Source organism: Lepidothrix coronata, unplaced genomic scaffold (genome assembly GCF_001604755.1).
Source record: "Lepidothrix coronata isolate B3197 unplaced genomic scaffold, Lepidothrix_coronata-1.0 Scaffold11, whole genome shotgun sequence".
Classification (NCBI taxonomy): Eukaryota; Metazoa; Chordata; class Aves; order Passeriformes; family Pipridae; genus Lepidothrix; species Lepidothrix coronata.
Window position 1 is genome coordinate 4,669,337 of NW_016690191.1, and position 27,297 is coordinate 4,696,633.

The 27,297-nt window shown below is 50.8% G+C and overlaps 1 protein-coding gene across 3 annotated transcripts in view; it reads right to left on the bottom strand.

Annotated features, from left to right (window-relative positions):
• The window catches only part of NTRK3 (neurotrophic receptor tyrosine kinase 3), a 219,312-nt gene that overhangs the window by 186,452 nt on the left and 5,563 nt on the right, over positions 1–27,297 (bottom strand). The gene's annotated exons all lie outside the window — the stretch shown is intronic.

A 27,297-nucleotide genomic window follows, 5' to 3' on the forward strand; every position in this document is an offset into this window, starting at 1 on the left:
GAGTGATGCTGGCAGCAGTGTGGCTGCTGCCATGGGCCTCTGCTAACAGGCTGCAATGGTGGGTGGTGTAAAAGAAGTTCAGTCCTCATCCTCCAGGCAGTCCTTGGGAAGTTCTGGCTTTCTTCAGATTAAACTCAGACACCCTTCCACCAGAAAGCACAAACATTTTCAAGAAGGTTTTCACTGAAAAGCAGGTGGAGGTGGTCTTCTCTGCAAGTCAACTGAAAGGGGGAAAAATATCTGGCAGGTTCCCCTTGGACAATATGTGAAAGAAGCCCAACTTTGAAGTCTCTGAACACATGCACGTGAGCTCACATCTGCCTTGATGCAATTGTTGGCTTTGGACTTGACCCTGGGGAGGGGAAACATCTCCAAGTGATGCAGGGTTGGAGTGATGAGAAAACACTGAGAACTATTCTGTGATTCTATGATTCTAGGCAAGAAGGTTGCAGGACCCCACACAGTGGTCCAGAGGGTGAATAAGCAGAAGAGGGATCTTAGACCACTTCTAGAGCAGTTGCAAGGGTGATTCCTCCTCCAGCACTTTCTACATCTTGTGCTTGCACAAGAGCAGACGAATTCACGTGACAGAAGTACATGGACTTCCTTGAGCCACATTCCAAATAACATCCAGCTCAAAAAAGAATATAAAGCCTGGACTAAATCTCAATGTATTCCTCTGCTCTCGCGATACAGATCCAAGAAAAGCAGAGACCCACAAGAGTCACCTCTGCTTTCCACATGTTCCATAATTGCCTGCATGCCCAGAGGGGTTAGTGCAAGGACACAGCATGAGTTCCCAACCGCTGTTGCACAAGTGTAAGTCACGGTTCATCCTCAATGACCTGCTCATCGGCTTGGATCGCCTGTGTCCCAGACAGAATGAGAAACAGGACACTATTACAGCCATTTCATATTCCCTGCCAACATCTAAGGCCCCTGTGAACATTTGCAGAACAAAACACAGACTGGGAGGAGTCAGTCAGGAGTTCCAACAGCTCAGTGAAACCTTTTTGAGTCCGGGCAGGACTGCCAGTTCAGGTCCTGGGGCACAAGATTGCAGAACTGAGCAAGGCTACAAACACAGGATGAAAATATTTCCCATCTGCAACTCCTACATAGCAAAGCGAAGGTCCTCCAAGAGAAAGAAAGGACAAGGGAAAAAGGAGGAATGGGATTATATGGGTTTACCACCAGGGCATACTGAAGCTACACAGCATCCAAGCAATGACCTTCAGGGAGGGATGGAGCAGTCCCAAGCCAGGAGCGATGGAGCAACCACAGCTGGGAAGGAGGCGGCGGCCAGATTGGCTCTTGTTTTATTGATTGTGTTTGCTATAAAAAGTCAAGGTTATTTTTGACTTGACACTCAAAGCCATGTGGGCAGCATTCTAGAAGAGACAGAAAAAGATCCAAGCTTGTTCCCAGCAACATGCTTAAGCGTGAATTTCTGATGACTCAGCTCTGGGGTATGGGGGTCTTGGGGGCCTCCCCATGGCCAAGCCCCCCCTAGAAGTGACATTACACTGGATTTTAAATACAATTCCACAACCTGTATTCCAGCCTCCCAACCAAAGCCCATGAGCTTCCTGAGCCAGATATGCTTTGGTACATTTAACACAGACATACAATACAATACCCATAAAGCGAGAGGTGAGAAGCAGCAGTGGAAATACACGCACACACTTACATATAGGATAATCCCCCAGCCCAGCAGCTGCTTTACATAGAGTGCAATGCAGGGAAATAACATCTTCAAGAAGGTGCACAGGTCAGCAAGGACTTTGAGTCCTTTAAGCTACACAAACACTTCCTTTCTCAGGGATTTCCAGAAATGGCTTTTCCCCATTTTTCTCTGATTTTTTCAACTTAGCAGGAGCTGCACCCTTGCTCCTAGAAGTGACAAATCGGTCTTGGTTTACAGGTACCTCAAAGACACACCAGGAAAACCATTTTCTTGGGTTCCCTATTGCTTTGGAAAGAATAGTGTAATTTTGCACTGGCTGGGTTCACCTGAACCCACTTAAAAAAACAAAACAGAAATGCATCTTATTCTGAAAGCTCAAGGAGTCAAGCTGTGATTGCAAAATTGGCAGTGGTTGCACAGGAAAGCAAACCAACCAAGTAGAGAAACTCCACCCCTGAAACTTAAGTCCCTCTCATGTCCTTCAGTATCTCAACTAGCTCCCTCTCTTTTCCTTCCAGGGTTTTGCTTGCCCTAGAGATCTTATATCATCCTACTTGCTGCCGCTGGCTGAGACCTTCCCTCCTCCTCTGCCTCGGTTCATTAACCTGGCAGGAACGTGGGTGCTGGGTTCACACCAAATAGAGCTGTGACAGCTCCCAGCCCCACCCTGGTCTCCTCAATCAAGTACTGAGGTATGAATTACAGTCAGTAGATTACAGTTTATTCCTCCCTGCAAACATCTCTTAGTACATATTCCTGTAGCATTCCTTGGTTATTACTAAGGCAAACTGTTCTTCTGCAAGACCCAATAGCTCCAAGAGCAATACCATACTTCACAAATCCTGAAGAGCTCACCACATGCATATCCACCTAGACTCATATCCAACTTCTAATCGAGACCATATGAGACACATTGCTAACACAGATGGGGTAGTTCACTTATTTTTTGGGTGGAGGATGGAGAGTAGGTCATGTTTGTTTAAATACTCATTTCCTTCTCATAATTCTTGTATGTTTGGAGGGTCCTGCCAGTCCAGGTCTCCTTGCTTGCGCTGCAGAGCTGAATTATACCATGCCTTCTATGGACAATCAAATTCCACCTTGGGAGTAGGTAGGGCTTTGCTCTCCCAACTCAGACTGAAACGCTCCACTTACATTTCTTACCCAAATGTACTCACTAGCATTTTACATCCATTTTCTCTTATGTCAAAACTGTTTTTGCTTAAGCAGCTCTTTTTCTCTCCCGGCACGTCTTCCTCCCTCCTTTGCAAGCAGGAATCAGTCCCACCCAACTATCATTTATAAGCTACACGATGCCAACTCTTCTAAGGCAGCGCATCTGTACCAGTGAAGTGCAAGGCAAATTGTCTCAAGTGCCCTGAAGTGATACTAACTCAAGCCCCAGAAGTGATGCAGATATATTGCTCAGGCAGAGTCCTGGCAGCGAGGTTATTTTGCTTCTGCTTTCAGACCCAGACACTTACGCTTGGTGATCTATGTAAGAAGGACTACTGTGACAGACACATAGAAAATGGCTCTCTATTTTCTTCATCAGCCTATTTAAGTCCCTTTTTCTTGAGTAAGGGTGACCAAAAACACAGCAGTCTCCAGGAGGTCTCACTTGTATAACAGCACAAGCAGCTCCCCAGTTACACTGGAAACACCATGACTTGCAGCCTGAGATCACACTGGCCTTTATCACAGCCCCATCAGCCTGGAGGTTTGTTTTTACTCCTTTATTAAACACTGCATCAAGCTTTTCTATCCACCAGGTCATTTCCAATGGACATGATTTCCTAGCTGGCAGCAAAACCCCATTACACCCACATTTACATTCACCCCACCTGGCATTACAGACTGTCTCTTGGTTTTGTTACTGTAGCTCTTCCCACTGGCTGTCCTCAGCCCAACTTGTGTTCCCACAGCTCCAGCAGCAAAGCCCATGAACATGCTGCTGCCTTTTGTGCCAGTGTCCTCAACAAAACCATGAGCCAGCATCACCTCCAAGGAACCTCAGTATTTACCTCATCTTTCAACACCTCCCACCACCACTGCCCCACTTCACCTGCAACACCTGGGCTATACTGTGTCTTCTCCAGAGAAACAACCCACTTCTGACGTAATGCAGCATCAAATTAACCTCTCATCACAGAGTCCTCTCTTTGCTGAGGAAATCAGCTACCTTTCCAAAGGAAGGCGTGGGGTTAGCCTGACAAAAGTTAACCTTAGGAGGCCAACCCTGCATCACATCTCAGCCTCCATGTACCCACAGCCTTGCCTTTACAACTTGTTGAAGGCCTTGTAGACCACTGCAGTCAGACCAATGGTCAAACCTGGACTTGCGTGCTGTGTCTCAGTTAACAGCAAACCTGTGAAGTGCGAAGCCCTGTTTGCCAGCTCAGCAGCTTGCAAGCTCCACGTCTCACACAGATCCCAGGGCACCATGTGAAGCCAGCAAGGCAGCAGGTGTCTTTGCCCCTGCATCACACAGACAGAAAATCAGTATTCTTGCTGACCATAAGATCACCAGGTCACAGGGTTTAGGTTTCAGCTGGTCTCCAGAAGAACTAGGACCTTGCCCCATTTGCTGCAAGGGGACTGGTAGCCACCAAAACTGTGGGAACAGCAATTCCTTTCATTCCCAGAAGGATACCATGCAAGGTGGTGTCTGACAACACAGGCTAGTGTCATCTTCTTGAGATCACACATCAAGCCTGCACAGGTCCACATACTCCCCTTCCAGCCTAGGGCCAATGCAGCAAGGGAGACTGGGTTTTAAATACAGTCAGGCTCATTTCATCCCACTTGCATGAGGCAGAGGTGAACAAACAGCCTCATGACAATTTACCAAGCGATTAGCTTGAGGCTACTTAATGTGTCTGGCCTTCCTTCACCCTCCTCACACAACAAGGATAATATTTATCTAATCTCTCTCAGCTTTTCGAGCACTGTGGTCAACAGCTGAAAAAGGCACCTGATAAGCACCAAGTATTACATAGCACGTGTACACATGTGGTACCCAAATCTGTATCTATCCCAGACTGGAGGGGAAAAACTTTTCATGAGGATGCCATCAGCTCTAATCAATGCCTGAGCAGATGACACATCCCTGCTAGAGCCATGCTTTGCAAGTGCCACTCATGTTTGGATGCTGGGCAGTAAATACATTGCATGCCAGCAAGTAGGCAGCACCCCAACACACACACAGTTATATTTTTTATATATATATATATACACACACATACATACATACATACAGGGAAGGCAAGCAGAGCATTTGCCTTCTCTCTCCTGTAGGGCAACAGGAAAATTGATTTGTCGCCCAGGCATATTAAACCTCGCAATCCAGACACAAGCATTAGCTTTCAATTACCTGATATGTTTAGCATTATAAACAAACCTCTTGGCACAACAGCTCCAGACCATACAAATGTGAATTTGATTGCACTGGGAATAGAGAGAAGACATCTCTAAACCTTTGACCAGTAAGACCTGCCTCATCCAAGCAGAGGTGCTGCAGATGTTAATGGGAAGCACTGAAGGCTAGAAAATCTATGGCACTGGTGCAGGCCCCACATCTCAGGGAAAGGTACAGACGGAATTTCCCACAGATGGGAATTTCTAGCTCCTTTTATCCATCCCTCATATCCCATGAGGGATGAGGAAGCCATAAAGGAATCATGCACCTTTCACAGTTTTATAAAGCACTTATCACATGCATTTAATAAGCAGATGCACAACAGACTTGATTCCCTCAACGTGGAAGTTATAAAAGTGAATTGATAACAGAACCCTAAAGCCAAGTGCAGCTGAAAAAAGACTTAGAAGGACAATATTTTCCTCATCTAAAGCTTGGTCTTCCCCTTCCCAAAAAGCATGGAAAGGTCACCCAGCAGTGGATAACTTTGCATCATTAAGGATAATTTGAGGTCAGTGGGAAAAGGAGGGGTAGAGAAAGCAAATCCAGCTTTGTAGAAACAATTATGAGCGTAACCCCACAGTGTAATTGTGATTCGTCAAGGTAAAAATCATAAAACACACAACTGCGACACAGCTCCCTCTGAGCTGGCAGATCTGCTCCTCCTGCCAAGGTCATGTAGGGGTACTTGGGTGCTGCAGAGGATGCACTCAGTCCCCATCCCACGGGCCCAGCCACATCCAACCCAGCAATGCAAACCAGACCCTTCCAGAACGGGTGAGCAAAGGAAAAAGTTCCCAATTCCCATCTGGGGAAGGTGAGGGACTGATACAGTTACACACAAGCCACTGCACAGTGGTGTCTCAATAGTGTTCCTGGAAAAACGCTACCAGTACACACTCCCCCACAGAATACCTTTTGGATGAGTCCAGATGAGCTCTATGCTCACCCCAACAGCATCTGCCTGGCCCCAGGCTGGCCAGGAGCAACCACCAGGTGCAGAAGAGCTGCTACAGCTGCACTATCTGACAAGATTGTCATATAGAGACACCCAGCTGTGGAAGATGCCCTGAGAAACAGCTTTAAGTTCAGCTGAACACATTAAGGTTTTTTTCCAGGTGCTGCACTTAAGCTATCCTGCCTGGCACCCATAAGGACATACAGGAGCTGGATGAAAATGCCTGCTTTTAAAAAACAGACAGCAGCACCAGTGTGACCAGGACCTCATCCTTTGCTTTTGTCCCCAGGGGCAGAAGATCCTCTCAGGCACAGGGTGTGCTGTGCCCCATATTTGTGCACTCACCAGCTTTCCTTCTACAATCTCCTCAAGCCTCTGCATCCCCCACCAGCTCTGGAAGGTGACTTATGGAGCAGAGAGCATCCCTCACAGGGACAATGTGTCAGTATTACTAGAGGACAGCAGGCTGCCTGGACTCAGCATGGACAGATTGCTGCAGAACACAGGAGGCAGCATGTTCTTGTTATTGCACACTACATCCAAAGTTTTTCAGTGTAGGGAGTTATGCCCAGTCACACAATTTCAGAAAAGAAGAAATAGGTGGAAGTGGGATGGCAAGGCTGAAGAAGTGCCGTAGGTGCAGCTGCCACCACAACCAATACCTGCCTTAATATTCCATCACTATTACTCAGGTAGTGCTGGGAGGAAGCAGCCCTGGGGTCCCAGTCAAGAACCGAGTTGTCCAAAATCATTCTATTGCTGAAGAAACCTCATTTATCAGAGCCAAGCAACCGTGCAAAAACTTCAGGAGGAAACTCCCAAGGGCTGCAACATTTCAGGGAACAGGATTGGGAGAACAATGCCCCTGAATCTCTCTGTATACAGGCTGGATTCCTGGTTCAGTCCCAGCTCCCTGCCCACAACCTTGGCATTTCCCAGCTACCGCAGGCTCTCTCCCTAACTCCTTATTTACTGTCTGTCACTATTCGACCCCTGTACAGTCCCAAACCTCACCCAAAGTGAGAAAGCAGATGGGATGGGCAGTCAAGTCCTGCATACATGGACATAAATACAAAAATACAACCACTTTGGGGTAAAGCATCAGTAAAAGTGAGAGTTCACTCTCCACCTGCAGCACCAGGCAAAGTTCACTCCCCTTTTCCTCTGGGTGGCAGACTCAAAAATAATGATATTTGCCTGAAGGGCATTTCTTTCATTACTCACTGAGAGGAGAGCCTACAAAGCCAGTCCTCTGTGCCCAGTCAGGTTCCTTCCACCGTTAGACATGGATCCAGACTACGTGGAGCAGACTCCTGGCTCAGGACTGCTAACATCAACCTGTGCATGTCTAATCACAAAATACCATCTCCAAACTAGCCATGCAGCTGGCTAGGATGAAAGGACAATCCAAGTGCAGAAAGAAAAAAAAAACATTCCCCTGGGAGTTTACACGACACAAACCTCAGGGTGAGGCAGCACCCTTTGGTCTCCTTCCCCCACATAAAGCAAAAGAGCTCCCATTTTTAGGCACCTCTCCAAACACCTGCCATGCTGAAGGAAAGGGTGCTTTATCCATAGGATTTCATATGCCATGAGAGTCAGCAGTGTGCAGCATTTTGTGGTCTTTAAAGATCAAACGGCATTTTATAGAGGAAGCAGTACCCTGGTCAAAATCGGCTTCAGTAATCGTATTCTGCCTCATTAAACCCTCCCTGCAACTTCAGACTGGAAGTCAGATTCCCTCAATTCCCATCTCCAAACAGGTCTGGGGCTTTTCAGAAACTAAACTATATAAATACATATATATTAATACAGGCAGACAAAGCTGCCAAGCTCTGCTCCAAAGGCAGCTGTGTTTCTCTCCTGGAGAGCACAGTGCCTACACACATTGGCAAGGCAAGGAGATGTACTAAAGGTGTGGGATCACTAGAGTTCAGCTTGGCAGGAACAGCTCATGGTACAGAGTGGTGCCAAAGAGCACGTGGCAGAAAGGAGCCCCCACAAAAAGGCCCAGGGTCTTGGAGATGGTCAAGACGATATTCTGATAGACCGTACTAGCTCAGCTAGGACCCAAAAGGGAGCCCTGCCAGCCACATGCACGCATTGCACTTCAAGCTGTGCCTGAAGACAGGAAAATGGATGGAGGAGGAAAAGGAGAAAATAAAATCTCCCACGAACTGGCTGTTACTGTGATATATGGCACTGGGAATGAGGAGGCAGGAACAGAAGTCCAGCAAGAGCAGAGACAAGAGCCAGGGATGGGGCTGCACAAGTGCCATGATGGGAAGGGGCTGCGGTCCTTAATCCAGACCTGCTGCCACCCACCCACACAAACCCACAAGCAAACTTCCCAAAACCACAGCCACCATGGTAGTCTCAATTCAGGAACTTTTTTTACATCCACATCAGTTTCATCTCAAATCCTGTTTCAATGCAGCTGCACATTTTTGGGTAGATCCTTTCCACTGCTCCCATGCCTGGGTCCTGGAAGCAGCACAGAAACCAGAGCTTGTGGCTGCAAACCATGGGTGCCAAAGGTCCCTCAGCTTCTGCACAGTTCTGGCAATCAAACAGCCAAATCCAGTGCCCTGCCACAGTCCCCCATCCTACTTTAACCTCCTCCACTCTCCCACAGCTCCACCATCACCCCCATAGTGTGGCTTATTCCATTTCCAGCTTTCCCACACACCTCAAACACAGGGAAAGCCACTGCCCAAAAAAGGGGAGGGGAGAGAACATCTTTCTTGGACTTGGATCCTGCTCCCACGAAGCTTTTTTTTTTTCCTCCCAAATGCCTCCCAAGGAGCCTGAACTTTGATCCTCTAGCATTTTGACTCCTCGGATGTAATGAAGCTCGAACAAGCAGGCAGCAATGCCCAGCTGGGCTGGCCACAGGCCAGGCTCCCAGCTGCTGTGCTCAGGGCAGCCACGGGCAGAGCAGCTCCAACCTGCAAGGAGACTTGCCAGGGTCCCCATTACCTCCACAGCATGGCAGATCTGCCTGATCAACTTCCAGCTGCTCCCCATAAAGCCAAAGGGCCAGGTAAGTTCTCCAGAGTTTATTTTTGAGCCAACTGCCATGACCCACCCTTGGCTTGTATCTGCAGTTTAATTAAATCACAGCCAGCTCTGCCCACCCTCCTCAGTAGCAATGGAGGGACTCCTCCATCACCCAGGAAAAGGACTCAGACCCCCTTTTCCCCAGGAAAAGCCATGAAAACAACCTCCTCCCTTCCCTCTGCCAAGCTTTTCCTACAAGGGGCACACACATTGATTTGGCTCTTATTGAAGAGGCTAATAAACAGAAGCATCACTCAGGAGCAGGGGGATGTACTCATTAAGACATGGTGACTCAGAGCTCCAGGCTTCCTGGGATAACAGGTATTTTGTGGGAAGTCAGCTGGCTCTGAAAAGGAAAAGCTAACCAGCACTCCTATAAACATGACACAGGCAGGAGGAGGCGGTGGGGGGAAGAAAGGAGAGCAAGGAGGCACCAGACACTTTAAAAGCTCCTCTCCCAGTGCTCTACTTTGTTCATATAAATGTGAAAAAAAGCACCTTAGAAAAATGTTTTAGAAGACTCTGACAGCCAGAGACACTGCTAAACAGGCTGTTGTGTTTGAGCTGATCCAGCTACACAAACAACAAATCCTGGGGCCGTATCTAGCTCGTCTCATGGCTCGATCTGCCATTCCTCTGGATAAAGGCATAACTGAATTACAGAGAAGCCTTTGCTTGCCCAGCACCTCAACGCACAGCCAGGGCTTCTCAGCACAGCAAAACCAGCCCCCTGACCAAGACCCAGCCCTTCAATCCCCACAGGTACCTCCTTTACCAGGGCCAAAGGTGGGGTGAAACCCTTGAGCTCACACTATCCAAGCATGCTGCTGGCTGTTAATCAAATAAAATTCATTTTACACCAGGAGTAAGGCAGGAGGACACAATGTGAATTAACTGCAGCTTGGACAACACTTGGCAAACATTAACTCGGCACTGATCCCCCCACCCTGCACTAGCAGGGTCTCTCCTTGCACCATTTGAAGGTTTTGTTCGTCAGTGGGGCTTGGAGGTTTACACAGAGGTTTAATGCCACAGTGGTGGGATGCAGTGACATCCAGTCCCAGACAGGCTGTGGCAGCCCCATGTGCCCCTCTCCATAGCCCAAGGCCACATCCCCTCGTATGAGACACGAGCATAAACACGATGAGCCTGATAATTTGGTGCTCCTGAAAATGAGCCTCCTATTGCTGAAGGATTCCCAGGAGGCTGGCATTAAACTGACAGGTATAAAATCTCACAGGAGCACTTGAGGAATCCAAAATTCCTGCTCAGTAGTAACTGAGGAGAGGCAGGGAGCAAGGAAGTCAGGATGCACCTCCTGGCCCCTCCTGCCTCTCTTAAGGCGTATTTAACTGGACACATGTTTTTTTGGTGATGCTTAGGACCACAGAGAAATTTCAAAGCCAAAATGCAGATCGTCAGAGAAATTATCCAGGGAGATCTTGTTGTATTTTATTTTTGTTGTTGTTTTTTTTTTTTTTTGGGGGGGGGAAAATCACTCAAACTTTGTGTCTGCTCCTGGAGAGCAAGGAGGGTCCCAGCACCAGCCCAACCTCAGAGCAAACTACATCAACCCACAGGGTTATCAGTGAAGGAAAGCACATTCTGCACAAAGAATACGGACATTGTCTGCCCCTGGTCACAGGCAGCTCTCCAGGGAGGGGGCTGGCTCAGTCACAGCCTGCAGCAGCTGGGGCCCAAGAACCCACACCGTGTGCCAGGCTGGGGCTTACCGGGGACAGCAGCTGGCGGGGGACAGCCCTCCCACACCAGGCTCTCCTCCTCCTGCTGTGGATATCGCAACAGGATGAAGAGCTGCCTTCATGCTTTTTCCTCCTGAGCAGCAGGAGGGCTGGGACACAGTACCACCAACCCCACCAACATGACCCGCTCTGACCTCACTCAGCCTCCCTGCACCAGCCTTGCACCAAGCCTGTGGGATGCCCACCAGTCCCTCAGACACCCTCAAGCTTCCCAGGCAGCCAAAGACCTGACCAAAGCCCCCAAATGCAAGCCACCATCAAACCACAGATATCTCCAGCAGCACTAGGTCAAGACACCCTCCGATCCCTCCTACTGCAATGCCAAGGCTTGGCTTCAGCCTCTGGGACAGGACACACAGTGTTACCATGCCAGGCTTGTGCCCATCACCAGACTACCAAAGTTTTCTGCCCCCAGATCATCATTTACAGCCCTTGCAGATGTTTTGCTGTCTCTTAGCAAGGGCAGAAGGCAGAGCAGAGGCAGCAGGACGAGGACAGAGGGGAGGGCAGAGTCCAGAGCCAAACCAGCACTGGAATGCTCCAAGGCCAGAAGTTGCAGCTCCCTCCCCAGGGCTCTGGACCCTGTAGGAAAGCAGGGACAGATGTAAGACATCCCTGACTCCCACCTGAGCTGACACAGGCCCCAGCACCACTGAAATCACCTCACTGACAACAAGCACAGCCATGCCACCAGCTTGGGAAATGACTCTGTGCATCAGCAGCTGCAGTGTCCTCCATGGCTCCACCAAGAGCACATGCCATTTCCATGCAGCCAGCCCTGCATGCTCCTGCCCCTTCTCCAGCCCCAAATCCCTGGCACAGCTGTCCCACAAGGGCATCCCTGTTCCTCCAAGCAGTACAATGTAAGCACCAGCTCCCATTTCCAGATTTTAGGTAGCAAGAGTATCAGGGCTGCCTGGTCACAAGTCCTACACAAATACACCAAGCTAGGGAACTTCTGGGTGAGAGGCAATATATGATCACCCAAAGTTCCCCCACACTGACCAACTTCTGCCTGTGATGGTTTTCAGCTGGATTGTTTTTGGCTTTTCACATCTTTCCCCAATCTCCCCTTTGAAAAAATCCTGTAGTTGCTATGGAAATAGTCTCATCAGTATGGGTGGAGCGTAGCAGCACCAGCCAAAACTCCCTGTGGATCCCAGTTGACACCAGTGCCTAGAAACTGGCAGCAATGGAGATTACCCCAAGCTGCAAGGGAATACACTGAGCTTAAAGCAGCGCTTGGCACTGATGGATGAGTGAGACCCATCTGGGACTCAAGGACAGGGACCTACAATTCACCCAGGGATAAACAGGTAAAAATAATAATTGAGACATTCTAACACTGACTAAGGGATGAGAGGGTTATAAACAACAAAAAGCTGCAATTTGCCCCAGCAACACTCTCACCTCGAGCAGGAGGTGGCCACAGACAAGGGTACAAGAAGCAGAGCTTAGTTTTGTCACTGCCCCTGCCACAGGCTTGATGCACCTCTCCAGGGAGGCTTCTGCTCCCTGCTTTGTACTCCCAGCTCTGATATGAAGCTAATAAGCAAGCAGGGTGTGAACAGCAACCATCAAGTGCTGTGAAGAGGGCTGGACAGCAGAGCAGGAATCTTTCCCATGTGGCAGAGAGAGCAGCATGTTGTGCAATTTCTATGTGCTCCAATGGACCCACTTCAGCCCCTGAGTCACCCCCTCCCAGCTGAGAGCTGTGGCTGCAGAACATTCAGATTTTACACTGCAAGCCAATTGCTTGCTGAAAACACTGGCAGGGTCTTTGCAGACGATGGATTATCCTTTCCCATTAGAGCTTGGAGCAAAGTCCTCAGGCACTGGAGACCAGCTGAGTGGGAAATGCATCTTCTGTGTGGGAGTGGACAGCAGGCCAGCAGCACTCAATGCACAGGGAGGTGCTGCTGGCAGATGTGCTGCAGCTGCTATCAACCCTGGATTTAGGGTGAGTGCTAGGGACCTCCACCTCCATCACCTCACCCAGCTGGGAGACAGGGAGGATGTGATGCCCCTGCCAACAGTGTGGACACCTCCTGCCTCTGGCCATGCTGAGTAGCTGTATTCCACCCACTGGCATCTGTCATCTTGTCACCAGCTGCAGCTCATGACAAGTGACAACAGGAGGCTCTCCAAGATGCAGGATGCAAACACAGGTCCCTGGCACTGCCAGGGCTGTCCCCAGCCATTCCCAACTGGAGGTCACAAATGGCAGTTCAACCCTGATGCAATCTGGTGCCACAGCAATGAGTTTCCAAGCTGTGTGGTGGACAGTCACATCATGAGACCCTCATCAGCAGTCACTGTGGACCACTACAGGTAAAACTCTTTTCACAGCATCGCTACATGCTTGGCAATGAGCAGACTACAGATATTTTCCCAAGCATTTGTTTCCTGAAGTGAGGATTTTCCTGCACTCAAAGCTGGTGCCACCATGCAGATCTCTCTGAGCTTTACCATCCTCCCCCACCAACCCTACACAAAGCCCCTCGGGCTGTCGCACAGCACATCCCACCCTCTGCTCCCAGTCCTGCCTGCAATGTGAGAAGCACACAGGCAGCACCAGCACCAGCACAGCACCATGAGGCACAATGGCACATCCATTGGGCTGACACATTACTGGTGCCAGAGTGAATCTGAGCACAGCACAGAGCATTGCTGGACCCTGACAGTCCTTACAAGTGCATGACCCTATTCAAAGGGCTAAATAAGAATGTGCATCATTCAGACTGCAAGGTGCACATCCACACTTCTACTTTGGGAGCATCTTGCCAAGATCCCAAACGCTTTCCCAAAAGGATGCACTCAAGTGAGAAGGATGGGCTTGAGCTGTTACCGAGCCATCCAGAGATGCTGCAAATAACAGAAGCCTGCACTCCAACAACTGTTCTTTCTCATCCAAATTTAATAAGTTCAAGGCATAAGGCATAAAGTAGCAGCTGAAATGCCTCCAACCTCCACTATTCTGTCCCATGCCCACGGAACAGAGTCTCTCTTGCTCCCTGCTGGCAGAAATCTCATTGCACCAGCCCAAAACATTTTCCTCCACAGTTTTGAGGAGATGTTATTGAAAGGAGTTGCATGCAAAGCTGTCTGCAAAGCAAAGGACTCTACAAAAGCAACAGAGAGACCTGAGTCAGCCCCACTTGGTCCAGGGATAGCAAACCCAAGCTCAAGCCAGGGGAGCAGCCAGGCGTCCATGACTCTGTGGCACCGCCATCTCCATCTCAATACTAAGCCAGCACATATCACCATCCCTCATGCAACATCTCCAAAGGCCTGGGTGACAGACTGTGCAGTCCCAGTTCCCACAGTTCCTTTATTCCCTGTGACCCAGAAGCAATCTCAGCAATGGAGCAGAAACCACAGAAAACTAAAACACAGACCAACTAAACAACTTATCTCTCATCACACAGCAAAACTTTCAGGATGTGTTAAGATGCAATTCCTCCGACATCCACATTTTCACTGTCTTTACCCCAACTTGGAGGTCCCCATCAAAACCTCAGCAACATAGACACCTTGGTGAGGGCCTGGTCAGCCCTGAGGATGCTGCTACCAAGAAGATTCTGCTACTAGGGAGTAGAGCAGCATTTTGGGGCTGGCTCCTGGGGAGGGCACCCAGGTGGCTGCCTGGGTGCACCCAGCTGCACCCCACAGCACCCTGAGATGCCCAGAGAGCCACCAGCTGTGCCCATCGCCTGCATAGCAGCACAGCGCCTCAGATAAAAACTCCCCACAGCCAACACAGTGAATAAGATTACAACAAATATAAACTAATGATACAGCTGTCAAGACAGATTAGACTGCACAGTGTAAAAAATTGCAGGGCTGTTTAGTCACAACAATATAAGATTAATTTATCAATACAGCTTATGTGGCACTGGAGAGATAGCAAATTGAATAAGTGAATCTTTTCTACACCTTGCTCAAGGAGGGAGTCTCAGACCCGATGGGTGTACAGGTCTGGATATTGGTGAGGATTCGCAGACTGGGATCAACCCAGAGGGCTGGTTTGATACAGCCCAGGGGCAGCTGCATGTTCATCCAGGCTTAGGGGATGGGAACATGGTTCTGCACCCATATGCTCCTAAAGGTGCCTCCCTTTCTGCAGTACCAGACAGGAGAGGGATGTTGCTAAATCAAGACATTCCAAAGCTGCTGCTGCTGCAGGCAGGAACTTCCCAGAGCCCTTTCCACAAGCTCCTCTAGGTCCAGTGTCACAGGACTTGAGCCATTCGTGCTGCCTCACCTTTAAGCTCTGTCCCAGTTACAGCGTGTACGTGTGTCGGTGCACACACAGCAGTCAGAGGCAGCATCCACCGCACTAACACATGCAAAAATATGCACAGCCACATCCACCCTTTGGGGGCTAAGCCCTGGCAGAACCAGGCAAGCTTGCAGCCCTGAGAACATCTCTTAAGAGTTCCAAAAAAAAAAAAAATCAAGAATCCAACACACAGGCCCTCAGAAGATGATTCCCTATCCATCCTGCAGCTTCTGCCCAAAGACTGCAGCATCCCTGGCAGGCCCACATCTTTTCAGATCTCTCATATGTTGCCATCTGTGGGTTAAAATATATGCAAGTAAATAAATAGGTGCAGCAATAATGAGCCAAGGTTTTGATCTGTGAAGGTGAGACCACAGCAGCATCTGCCAATACGAAGGAAGCACCCGTTTCTATAAATATTGAAATCCGGTAATTATCATCATTAGAACTAGTTGTGATTTAGCCATAGCTCAATCTCAACAAGTAAGAATGGCATTTATTTGCCACAATTAGAACAGCTAAAAATACCTCCCAAACTTTGCCTGGTTCATCCCCATCCCACCCCCCTTCAGCAGGCTCAGCCCAGGGCAGGGAGAAACGCAAAAGGAGGGAATCACTTGAAGGACCATGCAAGGGTGAAGAAACCCTGTGCTCTCCCAGGGAGTTCAGGACACCAACACAAAGCCACCTCATCTCCTAGGAGCCCTTCATAGCTCTGCTCCATGGCTTTCTCCCTAACTCTGATTCAACCCAGATAATTCCTGACCCACCATGCTGGCTCATGAAGGTAGCTGCTCCCTATGCAAAGCAACTTCTCCTCTAGCAAGCTACCTTTTCCATACTGAAAGTTTCTTTGCATTTGCATCAAAAGGCACAGATTTGTTTTAAAGGGCAAATGGAAAAGCCTGGCTCAACCAAGCCATCCTACTGGCAGTGGGGGGTAACAGCCCTGGTAGCACCCAATTGACCCAGAACAGCCATCACTGACAGACACATTTCCTCAACTTGTGGGAACACTGCAGTTATACCAAGAGCCTCCACACATTCAGCATCACTTCCAGGCTCCAAATGAGTGCTGAAGGACTCCTAGAGATCAGCATGCTGGACAGACACCTTCATGGACGAACTTGCTGGTAAACCTCATCCTTCCCTACTTCTACAGGCAGCACTTCATATAAAATCCTGTGAGTGGCACCAAGCTACCATGTCCTACCCCTGCAAAGTGACCAGGGGACTACCACCTTTCCAGAAGCTTTTAAACATGAAGGGACTTGGACACCCTCCCTTGGGGACACATCTGCACTCCAGCTGTCACCAGCAGTTTCGCAGCTTTTTCCCTGATGATAAATAAATGCCTGCGAGGTGTAGATAAATATTGCAGGAGGCAGCACCTCAAGGCAGCTACAACCACCTCTTGGATTCCCATCCAAACCCACAACCCAGGAAAAATTCCCCATCTGCTGACCGAAATCACCCAGGGCCATCTCATGCTTGCTCCAAGACTCAAGTTTTTCCCTGAGGAAACGTGCCCAGCTCCCTCAGTCAGGGATGTTCTTTCTGACAGTCACGGTGAATATTCTCCCCTGCCTATTTGATAATATCTGGAAAGGGCCGTGAAATGGGCAGCTCAGCGAGTCTCTGCTGCGCGGGGGCGAAGGCGCTGAGGTGCTCGATGCCAGGTCCCAACAACAGCCTGAATATTCATCCCGGCCCCAACAGCCACCACCTGCTCCTCCTCGAAATGCCTCCAGCCCTGGAACTTTCTCAGCCCCCAGCCTCCCTCCAAGGGTAATCCGACCCCTCTGATGTTTTCCTCCCGGCCCCCTCTTTGTTTGCTTCTGAACTCTCTCCAGTTTGTCAATATTCCCATAATAGGGTGCCTCAAACTGAGGCCACATTCCTGATATTTTTTTTAATTTTTATTTTGGTGGGTTTATGTTGTTTTGGTTTTTTCTTTGTTTGTTTTTTTTTTTTTTTCCAGTAAGAATAGCCAGGTCATAGCTCTGCTCCCACAGCTCCCCCTCTCCACAAACACAGCCCATCGCTATTAGTTTAGGGCTCTAAGCCAGTTCTCAGTCCATTTGGCAGCATTGTATCCAAGGCAAACTGAACTAATTTTGAGAGTAAGATTTGGTGAGACACTATATCAAATGCTTTGCTAAATCCAAATATATTAGGATTTCCACGTTCCGCTCAGCCACTAATTTTGCGATTCCATCAAAAAGAAAAAGCAATCAGGTTTGTCTGGCAAGATTTATTCTTTCTAAATCCCTGCTGTTATTGCTCATGCTTTCCTTATCCTCTAGTGCTTCACTTTCTTAATACTGCAGGACTGGAAGCATTTGCTGGAAATTTATTTTTGCTATTTATAAGGATTTTGAAAATCTGCCTCTGCTCTCCTCCGCTGCCCCCTGCCTTCCCACCGCTGTTAGCATCCCTGTGCTCTCACCGTACACATCTTCTCCTCCATCCTCCTCCCAAAGCCACACCACAGCAGCATCATAAGCCCAGTGCTAATACACAGCTCAGACACAAGATACAGAAGAGATACTGATTAAAAAAAAAAAGGGGGGGGGGGATGTTTGGCAGCAGGAGAAAGGTCTAAAGGAAACACTCAGCTGGGTCAAGCTCAGGTCCACAGCAGAGCATCAACAACAGTTAATAATAATGCCTGAATCAGCCATCCCAGAGCATCACTATGTTTTTCTTGCAAATCTTCTGCCAACCCCACTCTGGGTGATCGGGCAGAGCTGAGCTGCAAGTGACACGGGTCGGTGCCTTTCCAGAGGACACACATGGCCCATGCTGGGTTATGGCCAAAACCCTGAACCACTCAAGCTTGAGGCTTGCAGAGAAAGGTCAGGAAAGGCTGCACTCCCCTGCCCTAGGCTGGTACCCCAGTTTTCCACTCATACATTGAGGATTAAGGCACTCAAAAAGCCATACCAGAAGGTACTCAGATCTCCTGCAGAATCTTCCTCCCCAGGGAGCCAAGTAGAACCCCCTAAACCCTGTGTGCCCACAGCAGCTTTTCAGAAAGCACCATCCCAAAACACTCCCATGGGTGACCCCACTGTGGCTCAGACTGTGCATGGCAGAGCCACTCGTGCATTTCAGGATAACGATCATTGCTGCTCATTAGGAGGAAAAAGGCAGCTGTGTTGGAGTGTCATCAGTTTCTGCCCACTGAGACTTAGAAAGGCTCAGTAATTTGTACACCAAATAACACCCTGCCTGGGTGCCAGGTGAGTGTACGCCCTTGGAACACCCCATCCAGCCACAGCAAAGCAGCAGCACTGCCAGCCTGCATCAAGAACAAGCCACAAGCTGCAGCCACAGCCTTTCCCATAAAGACAGTGGCACCTCCCCTTGCACACCCTGGTACAGCCTAGCATGCCCAGGTCGTGGCACGGAACTGATGCCCCCATGCTTGGCTTCCTACACCCCCATCAGGCCAGACCCCTTGCCTCAGCTCCTACATGCAGTCCCAGCATCATCATAAGGGGGAAAAAACCATAGCAGGGTCATCTCTGTAACTCAGGGCTTTGAAACAGGACACAAGCATCCAGCAGAAGCCCAGGTGATGGTTGTCCATTACACAAGGGACCTCTGCTGCCTGCAGCTCCTTCACTGCTCACTGAAGAGAGCTTACATAGGGGCATGGTGAAGCTAAGCTATGGCATGACCCCGAGCACTCAAGGGATAAAGGGAGATTTTCTCTTTATTCTGGTTATTTTTACATCTCAGAAACATGTCCTGGGGGAGCAGCCCTCTCCAGGAGCCCTCCTGGGATATCAACACCCTCCAGTTTACAGCCAGCTGGCTGCAGCCCAGCTGAAGATGACAGCCCAGCCCTGCTTCCAGCACAAGGATGACCTTCCCCACAAGCAGCTGGGCAGAATGTCCTCCACCAGCTCCCACTGGCGAGTGAGTCCTGGGGGAGCTGTCAGGAGGGATTAACCCATCTTGGGATGGATCCCCTCCATCACCCCATCACTGCACCCACCCTCCATTCCCCCAGCCTCACCAGACCTCAGAATTTACAGCACAGGCAGAGCAAGGGGGTCACCAGAGGAAAACTAATTGGGATGGAGGATTTACAAGGAAGGGCTGGATTCAAGGAAGGCAGAGCAAAGCAGAGGGTGATTTACAGGGTCAGCAGCAATTTACAGAGTAGGTAGCACAGAGGTCAGGATTTACAGGGGCAGGGTAGAAATGCATTTTATGGGTGTTTATTAGGAAGTGAGCATCTCCTTCTTCTGACCGCTGTGACCTGGGGAGGGATACAGGAGCTGATGGATCTGCAGGGAGCCTCCCCCTTGCTCTGGAGGTCACAGACAAGCCATCATGGGGAACCATCCCTGCCCCAGCATGGCTGCATGCTGCAGCTGGTTTCTGCTTGGCCACAGCACCCTCAGGGTCATTCTAGTGTGTCCCTGTCCCACCGCTGCCCTGAGGTGGTGCTCCAAGGCCAGGCTGGGTGGTCACTGCCTCCAGGGAGGCTACAAACAACAAATCCTCAGACATCTCCTCCTGGAGCTGGAGGCCCTTCTTGCCTCCTGGCAAGCCCCACAGTCCCTCCCCACCAGGGTCTGGTCCAGCCCATCTGCTGGTAGAGAGGCAGCGTTTCTCCCACTGCCAAGAGTCTTTGCCGCCGCCGGGATGGGGCTGCCAGGCTGGTGATGGGCAGGCAGGGATCATGGAATGCTATCCCTCCATCCCACGGCGGGGCAGGTGAGCCAGCCCCAGGGCCACCATCACAAACACACACAGGTCACATCACCCACTCTCCAGTCCCATTTTCCAGACACTCCTGGCACCCAGCAGGAGCCAGGAACTGAGGTCACCCCCACACATGCAACCCTGAACACACTGGTTTGGGCAGGCAGGTCCTTTCTCTCTCCCACTCCTGAACTGCACCAGGGCTGAGGGGGACACACTCACGCACACGGTGCAAACGCAGTGCGTGGCAGCATGTTTGGGTCTCCAGCTGTCACACACCTCCCTGCCCAGGCTCACACTAGCAACATCCCTGACCTGGCAGGTGCCAGGCTGGGCACAGAGACACATGCCTGCTCACACTGCCAGGGGTCAGCCTGAACAGATGCATGTGAAGGATAATGAGTAAAGAAATATATAGGAAAAGTTGTCCCAGCGCAGAAACTCCACCACGTTGTGACATCCTCCCTTTGGAACACACTGTGACTGGCCTCTGCCACCCCAGGAGGACACTTAATGTTTGGGAGCGAGCCAGGACACTCTGCCACCCCCTGCTCTTCCCTGCCACTGCTTCCTCTCAGTGGTACAAGCTGAAGGCCGCCCATCCAGAATTGAGGTTTGCAGCACATCATGGCCTGGGGACCAAAACTTCAGCCATGCCAGCATGAAGGTGCCCCGAGGTGACATGTCAACCCACACCTTGCATGCTCCTACATTTCCTCCCCAAAAAGGTACCAGGTCTGGCTTGCAAAACAAAAGCTGGAGAGGTTGGTCCTAGAAGAGCCAAAAAAAGAGGAAATTCACTCAGACATTTTATCTAAGTCTCCTTCTTCAGGCACTCCCCTATTTTGCAACAGATATAGGAGGCCACATGCTAAACAAGTGCAATTCCTGTAGGAGACACCCAATTTCTTGCAGTACTGGGTTGCTCAGCACAGGGGTGCAATAGGACAGGTGCCACTAGCAGAGAGAGGGAAGGAGAGGAACAGCTCCAAGCACTGACCACAAACACCCATGAAAGCATTGAGCATTGCCTGGCCCTGGCATGCCATAAACAAGATGAAAATAAAGTCGTGAGCATCCTACACAAAATAAGAGAAAAAGTTTCTCTCTTTCAGCCTGGAGAGATACAGCTTGGCAGCACAGACAGGTTACAAGTCACACTGAACAATAACCCAAGGTGTAGGAGCCCAGATAACATCCCATCGCTGACAGGTGAGGACTCAGCCCCAGCACAGCCCAGCTGATCCCACAGCTCCTCAGCAGAGGCACAAGGGCAGCAGCAGGGCAGCATCCCAAGCAACCTGGTTCTCTTATCCACGTAAAACTTCCAGAGGGGCACAATAGCAGCACCCAGCTCACATCTTCATCAGAACCACAAACAGCAGCAACACCATTGCCCCCCTCCCGCTCCCCCAAAGTTTGACTAAAGCTCAGGAGTATCTTTGCTTTTATAAATCTCTGCCTTTTAATGATGGCTTCAAGGCTCAGAGAAAAAAAGGCCCATTAAACTCACTGAATAAGTTAATGGGGCAGAGAGAATCCATTTCAAAGCCACCCCAGGCTATTTTCCTCTGGAGCTAAAGCCTGAATAAGCAAAAAGGAAAAATTAAAACTGTACAGTGCTTTGCCAATAAATAACCCCCAGTGTAATCCGCTACCAGGCAGGCCTCCATTTGCAGAGATAATAGGATGCAGATCAGCTGCAAACCACCTCCCCTTGCAGGGACCACCACCTTTTGACTGCAATTAGCTGTGCTGAGGCAGGAATCTCCATCTCCTGCCTGTCCACTTCCACCTGCCTGGGCAGGAGGGAATGGCACATCCTGCAGGGAAGTGCCAAAATCCGGCACTTGGCTCTGCAATTCCCCTACATCAATACTCAAAGCACACACTCCTGCTTCTCTGCCTCATTTTTACCCAGCCCTTCTGCCCCTTCATCCCCGTCTTCTCCCCCTCCTTCATCAGCAGAGCTATGGGTCCGTCCCTCTCCCATCAACCAGAGCCCACACAGAGCTGCTCCTCCCCAAACACTTAAAAACAAGTGCATGTCCCAGAGAGGGGAAAAGAAATAGAAATCCCTGCTTGTAAATGTTGATCCCACTAGACGCAATTTGTTTACTATTTAATATTTAAAGATGCTAATTAAGTCTCTGAATAAATAAATCTATGTTATCTGTGCCTTTTGGAAGGCAAGGATCCTTCCCTCGGGGCCAGGGCAGCCCACAGCACGCTGGGTGCTGGGCATTCTGCCTGGGGCTCGGACAAGCCTAGGGCAAAGCCTGAGAATCCCACCACCATCCTTCCTGAAAGGGAGGGCTTATCTGCAACACGAAGCAACACCAGGCACGGCTCAGGCTGGGAGCACCAAGCACTTCAGCCATCAAGTCCTGAAGGAGAGCACAGGCAGGGCAAGGCACAGAAAAGATCATTTCCTGCCAGGGTTGCCCAAAGAGGTGCCTCTTGGCCCTGAGGTGGGATCTCAGCTACAACCAAGGAGCCAAGGGGTTGTGCTCCCAAGGGCCAGAGGATCAACCCACAAAATACTGTAGGGACACAACAACAGACACCAACACACATCACACAGCCCAACACCATGCAGGCAGCCAGGGCTGCTCCAGCAACCAGCTACAGATACCCACATCCCTCCCCTCTGCCTGGAGCCAGGGCAAGCAACCCACACAGCTTCCTACCTGAGAGCACCCCCATTCCAGGTCCTCTTCTCAAAACCACCACTGCAGCATCTTGTAAGGAACAGCAACTGCTGCCTCCCTCACACACAAACCCCAACTCCCTCAACACCCACACCTCAGCTCTCCCACCTGATACCTCTTCAGCCTCCTTAGGCTCTGCCTCTCCCAAATCCGCTCCAGCTGTATCACGCACCTTACCATTAACCCCTGGTGTGCCAGCCCTGCAGAGCTCCCTGTTGTAGAGGCCCCCTCCCCGCCCAAGCAGCAACCCTGCACCACATGGGTGCCCTGCATGCAGTCCTCGGGCTCAGGCTTTGCTCTGATGCTCCCAAGAATACTCCTCAGTATCTGCTCCAACCTGAAATGAGGAGCACAGTGCTTCCCAAGGGAGCTGCTCTAACCCTGATCCGGCTCTGTGCTACCCTGCCCTCTCCCCTGCAGAGCCTGGAACAGCCTGTGAGATGGTTGGCAGCAGGGATGTGTTCAGAGCCCCTGTGAGGATCAAACTAGGAAATAGTCCCCAATAACATTCAGCTTCTCTGAACTGGCACAGAGAGTGCCACAGGAGGAAGGGATGCTCTTGGCAGACTGAGAAGCTGGGAATATGCAGCCTCCTTGACCCTGTGTCCCACTGAACTTTGCTTGCTCCACAAGCTGCTCAGCAGCAGTCCCCAAGTGATTTGGCGGCTTTCACCTTAGTCTTTCTGGGATATATTTTGGCTGGGAGTGCACAGACAAGGCAGGAGACAAAGACAGGACCCCCATCACTGCCCCAGGAATACCAGTCACATCCTGGTGGCAAGAGTTTTGGAGGACAAGAGAATTTTTTCCAGCCACACAAGTCACAGAGCTCCCCAGAGGCAATCCCATCTGTACGGGGATGGACATGAGGGATGCCCAAGCTGGCCTTGTGTGCCTGGGTTAGAAGCAGACAGGAGGAGGGCAGGCAGCCCAAGGGAGCATTTGCACAGCTGGATCACAGACTGGAGAGCCAAGACTCCTTGTTCCCAGCCCAGGTCACTGAACAGCATTTCCATGGAGAGCATGGGATGGGGATGAGGCCAGAGCTGCTCCAGAAGCAAAAGGAAAGTCAGCAGCTGCAGGCACCCGAGCTCTCCCCCATGTGGCTTCGTGTCCCGGCAGGGTCAGGAGTGAGAGCCTGGCATCTCTGTGGCTCAGCTGAGCCCTCATGTTCCTAATTTATCCTGGCAAAGCCCTGAGCATGCAGGGTCCTCAGCAGCACTCAGATCACCAGCATCTGTTTGAGCATTTCTACATTAACATTTCTTAGTGGGAACCTCCTGGTGAGAGCTAGTTAAGGGACAGCCTTGCACAACCCAGGAAGACGGGGGCTTCACCACGTTCACATCTGCTCCTACCCACTTCTCGGTCCCCCAGGGACAGTACAGGGAGCCAGCAAAAGCACCAGAGCCCTGTCCCCTCCCCAGCACGGAGCTGCAGGAGAGCTGCAGGGAAGAGGCTGTGTGGGGAATTGCACTTGGGCTCAGCATCTCCCTGAATCACTCCCTGGGATCCCAAGACTGCTTAGTTGTGACTGCAACAAGCACCATAGTCAAGAACAAGCACCCTGAGTCACACATCTGTGCTGTCACACCATCACACTCCCTTGGGAATCCTTCCTGACCTCTCTGCTCCACCACTGGGACTTTTGTTTTTGATTAAAAAGACAAATTTCATTCTGTTTAGGCAGACAAAAGCTGGGAGAAGGGGAAAGTGGGGGTGATGTCACATGCTGGAGGGGGGTAGAGGAAGGGGATGGTCACTATCAGGCTTCATTATGTACTATACCAAAGCACTGGGTGGCAGCTGGAGGAAAGCTGGATGTAGACAGGGTTATGGCTTCTCCTTCAGCTCCTAAACTGCTATAGCACATGAAAACAAGCTAAAAATACAGCACATATTTTCCTGGTGCTACTCTTCCAGGCATGTAGGGGCAAGGTCTTACACAGAGGGGAACAGGACAGGACCCCCAGTCCCATGGGACCTGGAATCAGGGCGGGGATGCACAAGGACACAACAGAGCAAGGTTGGTGGAGTAGCCCTGCTGGCTGGGCACTGATTCCAAAGGGAGCCTTCCAAAGGGAGTTCACAGAGACTTCAGTCTCCCTTTCTTGAACTGAAGTCCAGTCCCAGAGCAGTATCACAGCTCTAAACCCACGTCCATAACCCACACCTCAACACACAACCACATCCAACTAAATGTCACCCCTGCCATGACACCGGGGGCCCATTTGCTGTTGCGTTGTGGGACCACTGGGTGTCACAGCCCTTCCATCATGCTGGCAGCACTTGGCAATAGCCAGCAGGGAAACAACCAGTCCACCTTTGGCCCAGCTAACAGGAAGGATGCGATACCTCCAGGAACTGCACATGGAGGATCCTGCAGGGCCAGCTTCCTGCCCCCACTCACCCTTGCTCTATCTCAGACCAGGCTCTTCTCAGCCTTCCTCCCTCGGGGAAGGATATGTGGCCTCTTTAGCCCTCCAATCTTCATCCAACCTGTGCAGAGGGTTAATCAGAGGAGCAAAATGCATTGCACCTACTTTGGAAGCCTCCAGAGACAGCTCTCAGCCTGTGCCCTCTTGCCTCTACCTCCAGGATTTCTCCATGAACTTCTCTCATGTCTACTAAATATAACAGGGCCAATAGAGCAGCCTTGTTTATCCCTCCCTCCATGCTTGACCTCTCCCTAAACCTGGCTGGTGCTGGGCTGAAGGGTTTCCATCCCCACTCTGGGTCCCGTAGGCCAGCTGCACCACTGCTCTGTGCCTCAGTTTCCTCATCATTAAAATGATGAGAACTCTTAGGGTCTCCCTTGTAGAACGTGCACAGCCAGAAGCTGGTCACAGATGGCAGCTCACCACCCAGATCAGGCACCTCTTGCCCAGAAACACCTTCTCAGTGACCCGCTTTGGTTGGGTCAATACCTTCCAAAAAGCTGCAAATCAATTCACAGATGGGCTGGAGCTGCATCACTTGCAGCACTGGTGTAAGAGTTATGGGTATGTGGGGGTGCACTGACCACATCCTCCTGCAGCAGCACAGCGAAAAAAACCCTGACCCAGCAACCCACCCAGATCCCCAAAGGCCATCCGACACTGACAGGGATTGGGATGCCAAGTTAGGGAGCAGCCCAAGAGGGGTTCAGCAACATGGGCGCCCGGAGTAAAGGCCCTTCAGTGCGACATCAAGCAAGCGGCGACCTGACCGCCGAGCCCTCTCAGCCCCCGGCGCTCTCACACTCCGCGCCGCCCCGGTGCGGCTCCGTCCCGGCCGTGCCCGCGAATCCCGCGAAACCCGCGCATCCCGCATCCCGGAGCCGGGCTGTCTGGCGCTGCCGCTTGCCCTCTAGCGGCACAGCCACCTTTAGACGGAAATAGCGGAGCGGCTGAGCCGGGATGCGCCGGGCAGAGGGAGCCGGGGCTGAGCCGGGCTCCAGAGCGGAGCAGGGTGGAGGCTCGGCCGGGCGTTACGGGGCATCCATGGAGATGCTCTTTTGCCAGCGCTCCCGCACCAGCCTCGGCAAGGAGTGTCTCCTTGCTGCGGGATAACGGGAACAGCCTGGTGCAGCCGTGGTCCTGGTGCTGTGTGCGTGGTCCTAGTGGACCTGGAGCATGGGGTGAGGTGAGCAGGCTGCTGGGTCCTCATGTCCATGAGCATCACAAAGTGCTGCGATATCCAACCACTCCACAAACTGCAGCCTCTGAGCAAGAAACTCACCCCACAGCACCTCCTTGATGACAGTTTTGTTGTTCATCGCTTGGTGCAGATGGAAGAGCAAGAGAATTCGGGGGAGACCAGAGCCCACAGGCTGCTGTCAAACACACCTGCTTAGAAGGCACCTACACAACCTATCGAACCCCTCACTGCAGAAAACACAAAACTATTGCTATTACACAGTTCCTGGTAAAAAACACAGTAAGTTACAAGCACTATTATCATTTACCTTTGGGAGCCTGGCAGGCTTAGGGGTTGATTCACCCCCCACTTGACTGCAGTCTTCCCTAAGTGGGATGCACTGAATCCAGCCATAAACTCATGGGCAACACCAAGCAGGGGCACTCCATTGAGCAGGACAGGCTGGTGTGCCAGGGTAGCACCAGAAAGCATTGCACTATCTACCTGCAGAGTTCCCCAAGGGTGACCCCATGGGACATCTCATGGACGGTTTGGGGGGTGCACTGAAAGAGCCCGGCATTTCTGGGTGCATGGATGGTCACAGCCCTTTGGGAGACCTCAAACAGCCTCATGCCAAAGCACATGAAGGTGTCACCTTCCCAGGGGTGAGCTGAGGGAGTGGAGCATACCCAGAGATCTTTTCCTAACAGAGCTCTACAGAAGCCACTAACCAGGGGCAACACATTTCCAAGCCTCTGAGGGCAGCATGCAGGTCCTTCTTCACTCTCTTCTTCTTCCTCCTACTACCAGGAGGAGTAGGTAGTCCTGAAGCATCTTCATCTCACCTCTCCAATCCCAAGGAGACAAGCCAACAGGCAGAGCTGACTTAGACCTCCTCAAACACTGCAGGACATGAGGGCTGGGGAGATGTCACATGCACCCTGAAACCATCTGGGTCACCAGCTGCTCCTGTCCCAGCAGCAGTTCAGGGCCCATGTTTGGTTCAGAAAAAGTCTGTGAAGTCCTGGCAGGCACCAAAATTGTCTCCTTCTTGGAGAAATACCTGACATCACCTGTG